Genomic DNA, 7,148 nt, shown 5'->3' with positions numbered 1-7,148 from the left:
CCCAAGATCTTGGATTTGGGGTTGGTGGGGAAAGTACAAAAATCCAGGGAGGGGAAAAAAAATCATAGCAGCTGATTAACCTCGGCGCGGAGGAACGAGGAGCCAGATTGTTGGGGGGCAATAGGCTGATTTTGTAAACCAGGGCTGAAGCGGTAGATAAGTCTAAATCAGTGGTTCTCAACCTTTTTAATGCCGCGACCCCAACCGGTCGTAAGTCAAGGACTAAACCGGTCGTATGTCGAGGACTAAACCGGTCGTAAGTCGAGGACTAAACCGGTCGTAAGTCAAGGACTACCCAACCGGTCATAAGTCGAGGACTTTCCCTGCCCGGGAGCGCCGCGCATGCGTGGTTCCGCCCCCTGCGCCGGCCGAGGCGTAGCTGGCAAGTGGCAGAGACGGAGCAGGCCGACCACCAGCTGGCCCAGCCCAAGGGAGGTAAGGCACCCGCCGGAAAAGGGAAAAAAAATGGCGGACAAAAAAAATGGTGGACAGCCTTGCTTGGCGACCCCCGTGAAATGGTCGATCGACCCCAAATGGGGTCCCGACCCACAGGTTGAGAACCACTGGTCTAAATGCTATCGGTATTGCCCTTCCTGCCTTTTCATTTCCTTCCTTCCCTTCTTTTTGTTTCCTTCCTTCCTTTTCGTTTCTTTCCTTTTTTCTTTCCTTCCTTTTCATTTCCTTCCTCCCTCCCTCCTTCCCTCTTTCTTTCCTTTCCTTTCCTTTCCTTCCTTTCGTTTCCTTCCGAATGGTTAGAATGCAAGCATTGCAGGCTAACTCTGCCCACAGCCAGGGGTTCAATCCTGACCGACTCAAGGTTGACTCAGCCTTCCGTCCTTCTGAGGTCGCTAAAATGAGGACCCGGATTGTTGCAGGGGCCAAGAGGCTGACTCTGTAAACCACTTAAAAAGGCCTGAAAAAAACTGTGAAGCAGTATATAAGTCTAAGTGCTAGTGTTATCTTCCTTCCTTCCTTCCTTCCTTCCTTCCGAATGGTTAGAATGCAAGCATTGCAGGCTAACTCTGCCCACAGCCAGGAGTTCGATCCTGACCGACTCAAGGTTGACTCAGCCTTCCGTCCTTACGAGGTCGCTAAAATGAGGACCCGGATTGTTGCAGGGGGCAAATAATGCTGACTCTGTGAACCGCTTAGAGAGGGCCGTAAAGCACCGTGAAGCGGTATATAAGTCTGGAAAGAGTGGGGAAGGATACCTGGTTGTCGGGAGTGCCTTTGGAAGGGAAGCGGAAAAAAAAGAATTGGAAAGAAGTTGTGCTTTAATCGATCCGGTTCTTTATTTTCTCATTTCGTTCCTTTCTTAATGTCTTTTGAGATTCTTCCGCGGTTCCCTCCAATGCGGTCAGGCAACAAATTTGAAATTTTAATTTCGCTCAGAGATTTAAGAGTCTTGAAATCTTCCCAGATTTTGGGGGGAAAGGAGCCGGCTGGCCCAGCAAGTGGGGGATCCCACCTGGATTTGAGGCCCATCTCTTGTGTGTTTCTTACAAAACCCCCGTGGTTCTAGGGGGTTGTGTGAACGCTACTTATTGCAAAAAAAAAAAAAAGCGATTCAGCCCCAAAGGTGTGAACTCGGCCTTCAGATTCGATGCCGAGAGTTTTTCTGGCTATTGGAAATGCAAAATGCTTCGGCCCCTTGTCTTCTTTCCAAGATTTCATCTGAGCAGTATTAAAAGGAGAGAAGGGGGGGGGTCGTTTTAAATTATCTCTTCGATTAATGAAGACCCCCCCCCCCGACTTCCTCACGGCTCACCGCCGGAGAGAAAAGGCATTCAGAAGCCCGAGGAGTTTTTCCTGTGCCGATTCCCATTTGTGTTCAGGGCGCACTGGGTGCAGGTGATGCCACGTCCGCTGCGTCTCCCACTAAAGTGGGTGCAAGTTTGCACCTCCCTCCCCATCCGTCTTCCTGCAAAGATGCGCCCACCCCCCATTAAAAAAAGGCACAGGGGATTCAGGTTTGCAAAGAGCCAGCGCTTCATCCCGTGCCTGTCTTACCCCCCCCTTTAAAAAAAAAGAGCACCCCTTGCCTAAAGGAGGGCTGGGGGGGGGTTTCTGCCAAGCGCTCTGCACGTGTGCAGAGGCTCATCTCTCCTTTTACTGGCTGATCTTCCTCCGTGTCCTCAGCCCCCCCCCCCGCAAAAGGAGTCCTGCCTAGCACTCTGCACATGTTCAGAGGTCTGTCTCCCCTTTTACTGGTTGATTTTCCTTCCTCCCTGCCTTTGAAAAGGACTCCTGCCAAGCGCTCTGCACACGTTCAGAGGTCTGTCTCCCGTTTTACTGGCTGATCTTCCACCCTGCCCCCAGGCCTCCCCCCCCTCCCTTGCAAAAGGAGTCCTGCCATGCGCTCTGCACATGTCCAGAGACCCATCTCCTGTTTACTGGCTGATCTTCCTCCCTGCCCCCAGGCCTCCCCCCCCTCCCTTGCACAAGGAGTCCTGCCTAGCGCTCTGCACATGTTCAGAGGCCGGTCTCCCGTTTTACTGGCTGATCTTGCCAGTAGAGGATTGTGTTTTGGTAGGGGTTTTTATAGGGGGTATTTTAGAGCAGGCTTTTTATTTAATATTTATTGTGATTTTTATTATCGCCTGTTCACCGCCCTGAGTCCTGTAAGGGAGATAGGGCGGTATATAAATTTAAATAATAATAATAATAATAATCTTCCTCCGTGGCCCCAGGCCTCCCCCTCCCTTGCACAAGGAGCCCCGCCTTAGCACTCTGCACATGTTCAGAGTCACTTCTCCCCTTTTACTGGCTGATCTTCCTCCCTGCCCCCAGCCCTCCCCTCCCCTGCACAAGGAGCCCCGCCTTAGCGCTCTGCACATGTTCAGAGTCACTTCTCCCCTTTTACTGGCTGATCTTCCTCCCTGCCCCCAGCCCTCCCCTCCCCTGCACAAGGAGCCCCGCCTAAGCGCTCTGCCCATGTTCAGAGTCACTTCTCCCCTTTTACTGGCTGATCTTCCTGCCCCCAGCCCTCCCGCGCCTTGTACAAGGAGCCCCGCCTAAGCGCTCTGCACATGTTCAGAGGTCTGTCTCCCCTTTTACTGGCTGATCTTCCTTCCTGCCCCCAGCCCTCCCCTCCCTTGCACGAGGAGCCCCGCCTAAGCGCTCTGCCCATGTTCAGAGTCACTTCTCCCCTTTTACCGGCTGATCCTCCTTCCTCCTTCCCTCCCCAGCGGCGCCGCCCCCCCCTCCCAGGAAACCCAGATTCCCTCCGCCTCCGCTCTCCTTCCCCGGCGGGGCTGCTGACGCCGCCCGGCGCCCCCGCCCGCTTCCTCCCCCTCCTGGGTCTCCCCGCCCCCGGTCGGAGGAGGAAGGGGAGGAGGGCGGGGCCAGCGCCTGGGCCGCAGGGAGCGGACACGGAGACTCCACGCGGGGCAAGAAGCGGCGGCGGCGGCGGCGGCGGCGGAGGAAGGGAAGGCAGCGCCCCGCTCCAGTTGCTGCTGCCGGTGCAAGAAGCCCGGAGAGGTAAGGCTGCAAGGCTCCTCCGACACGCATCTTGCACGTGCACCGGGGAGGCGGCGGGCTCGCGGGGGGGGGGAGGCAGCGGACGCCGAGACCGCGGCAAGGAGACGGGAGCCCTTTTGCAACAGCGGAGCGCCTCCCCCGTTCAGACGTCCGTGCAAGACGCGGGGAGGAAGAGAAGGAGGAGGAGGAGGAGGAAGAAGAAGACGAGCCCGCTTCTCCCTTTCCCCACCCCGGGCGCTTCCGCGACCCGCTCCGGCCGGGCACGAGCACCGCCGGCAGCGGCGGCACCCACCACCACCCCCCCGGGGCAGAGGCGCGCCCCCCCCGTCCCGCTTCCCCACCATATGGCGGAGAGGCTGCTTTGCAACGTGACAGGCGCCGCCGCTGCTTGCTATTCCTGCTGCTGGTCGGGAGCGCGCATGCAGGCGCGCGCCCTTTCAGCGAGGAAGCCGGGGAGCAGAGCCCCCCCCCTCCCCCGCGCGCGCTCGCGCGCTCCCGGGCTTTTGGCTTTCTCGCGCGCGCCCGCGGGACGCCCGCGTCTCTCCGCTGCTATTGTGCGCCCCCCCCTCCTCTCCCCAAAAAGAGCAAAAAAAAAAAAATCCGATTTTTTTTCCTTCCCCCACCCTTCCCAGCTTTGCCCGGCTGCGCTCCTAGAGCATGTGCAGAGAGCCTCTGCTGAGTCCAGGGGCCTTGCTGAAAAGGCGAGGGATGCTTTTTTTTGAGAGAGAAAGGAGGACACACACACACACACAGAGAGAGACACAACACACACCCACACCCGTGTTTCTGGGATTGGCGGGGCTTCCTCTTCCTTCTCTGCGGGTAGATGCACGCCGACCCGGCGAGGTAGGCTCCTGGCAGCCCGTTTTCTCAACGGTAGTGTCAGCCCCAGGATGCGCTCCAGATGTTGAGCAAAAGCATCTTCTTCCCTCCCCCCCCTGGGAGAGGGAGAGGTGGGTGGAAGGAAGGGAAGGGAAGGGAAGGGAAGGAAGGACGCCCCGTCCTTGGCCACCGGACGGACTCCGATTCCCATCCCTGGCTCCGCTGGCAGGAGATGCGAGGAGCGGGTTCAAGGCCAGCACATCTGCAGGGCATCTGGCTGAGGAAGACGGGAGCTGCTTTGGATATATCATGGCTTCTCTCCCCCGCCGCCGTGCCTGGAAAAACCTGGTTAGCAGTGCTTGGCTGCAGTGGGGCGGGTGGGGGGTGTCATTTTGAGAAGATGGAAACATCAGGACGGGTTGAAGAAGCTCTGTGGCCGTAAAACGTGCCCCCCCCCCTGAAAGGGAGAGAGGATTGTCTCGTGCAGCTTTGTGTTGCCCTTTGCGTTCAGTTTGTCTATCCAGAGGTGTGATGTTTGACCTTTTTTTTTTTTTTTTTGCAAGCCTACATTAAGTGTTTTTGCAACCTTGGCTGTGTGAAGATGGGTGGACTTCAACTCCCAGAATTCCCCAGCCAGCGCTGGCACGTGATGACAGACGATGAGAGTTGGGGTCCCTTTACAGTATTTTTTTGGGGGGGGGCTCATGGGTCGCCCGCCTCCTGCACGGAGGGCGTGCAAAATGATGACACCGCCGTGTGCAAAGAAGCATTTGCATATGTGGTGGCTGGCTGGGGAATTCTGGGAGTTGAAGTCTGCCCACCGCCAAGGTTGAAAAACACTAGCGTAAAATGGGGGGCGATTATTGCAAGCATCCTTCCAATTAGGGGACAACGGCAGAGCTAAAATTAAAGCAGGAGCTGGTTTCTGCGGCTCTTTTGCAATCCTGGAGAATCGGGATCTTTTTCCCAAACCCAAATCAAACAAAATTCAAACTCCTTAATATTCTATTCAACATCCTCCCCCCCCTCCGCCCCCCCCCTCTTGGAAAGCCAGCCTGCAAAGATTTAGAGCAGCAAAGCCTCACCAAAATTATCCCAAATTCAATTCAAACCATCAAACAGAATCCACAACTCTTAAGCAGCGAGATGTTAAAATAACAATAGTTTGAGTTATTTGCATCGTTTAGAAAAGCAAACATCCATTGGAGGGCAACCAAAAAAATGAACAACAAATGAGATTTTTTTTTAGGGCCTTAAAGACAAGTAAAGGTTCTGGTCCTTATGGTTTGGAATAAAACTCTGTTGTCTGGAATGGTATAGGGCAGGGGTAGGCAACCTTGGCTCTTTTATGACTCGTGGACTTCAACTCCCAGAATTCCTGAGCCAGCATGGGGGAAACTATGGCCCCTTCATGACTTGCGGACTTCAACTCCCAGAATTCCTGAGCCAGCATGGCTCAGCATGAAAACCTCTCCCTTTCCCCTCAGCATGGCTGGCTCAGGAATTCTGGGAGTTGAAGTCCACGAATCACAAAAGAGCCAAGGTTGCCTACCCCTGGTATAGGGTGTCCTGCTTGAGTAGGGGGGGGTTGGTCTGGAAGACCTCCAAGGTCCCTTCCAACTCTGGAATTCTGTTAGATGTCATTGAGAATCTTATGACTGTCTTTGCTCCTGCGGGGAGATGCCGCGTGACCCTAAACTCTCATTTCAGATCCTGGCTAATCAAAGGCATGTTTGGCTTCCCGTGGAAAGAGATTTAAATTTGCGCCACTTGATTTAATCTTCAGGCATTGCCATGGCAGGCAGTGTGGTTATGTGAAGGATTGGCAAAGGCAGGCACACATTATTGTGGTCCTCTTTCTGTTAGGCTTTGGCAGCAGGGCACGTGATGGCAGACGATGGGAACTGGAGTCCCTTTGCAATATTTGGGGGCTCATGGGTGGCCTGCCTCCTCCACGGAGGACACGCAAAAGGATGCTGCGTGTTCAAAGAAGGATTTGCAAACGTGGTCTTGCTCTGGGCCAAAAGCAACAAATTGCAAGCAGACTCCAGGTAGTCCTCAATTTAACAACCGTTCGTTTAGTGACTGTTCAAAGCTACAAACGTGACTTGTGACCGTTTTTCACCCTTTCAACCGGGGTCACGTGATGAGAATTCAGACGTTTGGCCACTGGCTCATCTTCACGACGGTCTCAGGGTCCCAAAGTTATGTGATCCCCTTTGGTGACCTTCCGACAAGCAAACTCAACCGGGGAAGCCAGTTTCGCTTAACGACCGTGTGACTGAACTTAACCTCCGCAGCGATTCACTTAACGACGGTGGCAAGCAAAGCCGTCGAAGGGGGGCCAAGCTCGCCGAACAAATGTCTCGCTTAGCAACATAAAGGTGGGGCTCCGTTTCGGCCGTAAGCCGAGGACCGCCTGTATCGTTCGGCCCCCTGCAGGGACGCCAGCTGGCTTTCAATGCCTCCCTGTCTGTTCGCAAGCCGGCTGGACGCTGACGCAGCCCGAATGGCACTTGTTCCCTTTGACCTGCTGCCCGCCCAGCAGGAGAAAGCCCCCATTCATCGCAGCTAGAAATCCAGCTGCCAAAGGAATGACCAAACTGGCACCCAGTTGCAAAGGACAGGGACCACCACACCCACCGTGCGCATTGCTTCTCCAGAGCGGAGGGGGGTCTTCGAAAAAGAGCCAGGGGGTGTTATGGGGCGGGGAGACTTTTGCTCGGCTGCGCAAGGAGGACGTGCGGTGCAGGTACGCAACCCAGCTCCTGCCTGTGTGTGGGTGTTGAGAAGTGATTACAGCCGATCTCTTTCCTGAGGATGTTACGTGGACGGCTTTTGTCTTG

This window comes from Protobothrops mucrosquamatus, unplaced genomic scaffold (genome assembly GCF_001527695.2).
Source record: "Protobothrops mucrosquamatus isolate PMUCROS unplaced genomic scaffold, P.Mucros_1.0 scaffold621, whole genome shotgun sequence".
Classification (NCBI taxonomy): domain Eukaryota; kingdom Metazoa; phylum Chordata; class Lepidosauria; order Squamata; family Viperidae; genus Protobothrops; species Protobothrops mucrosquamatus.
Note: the sequence above shows the minus strand (reverse complement) of the source record.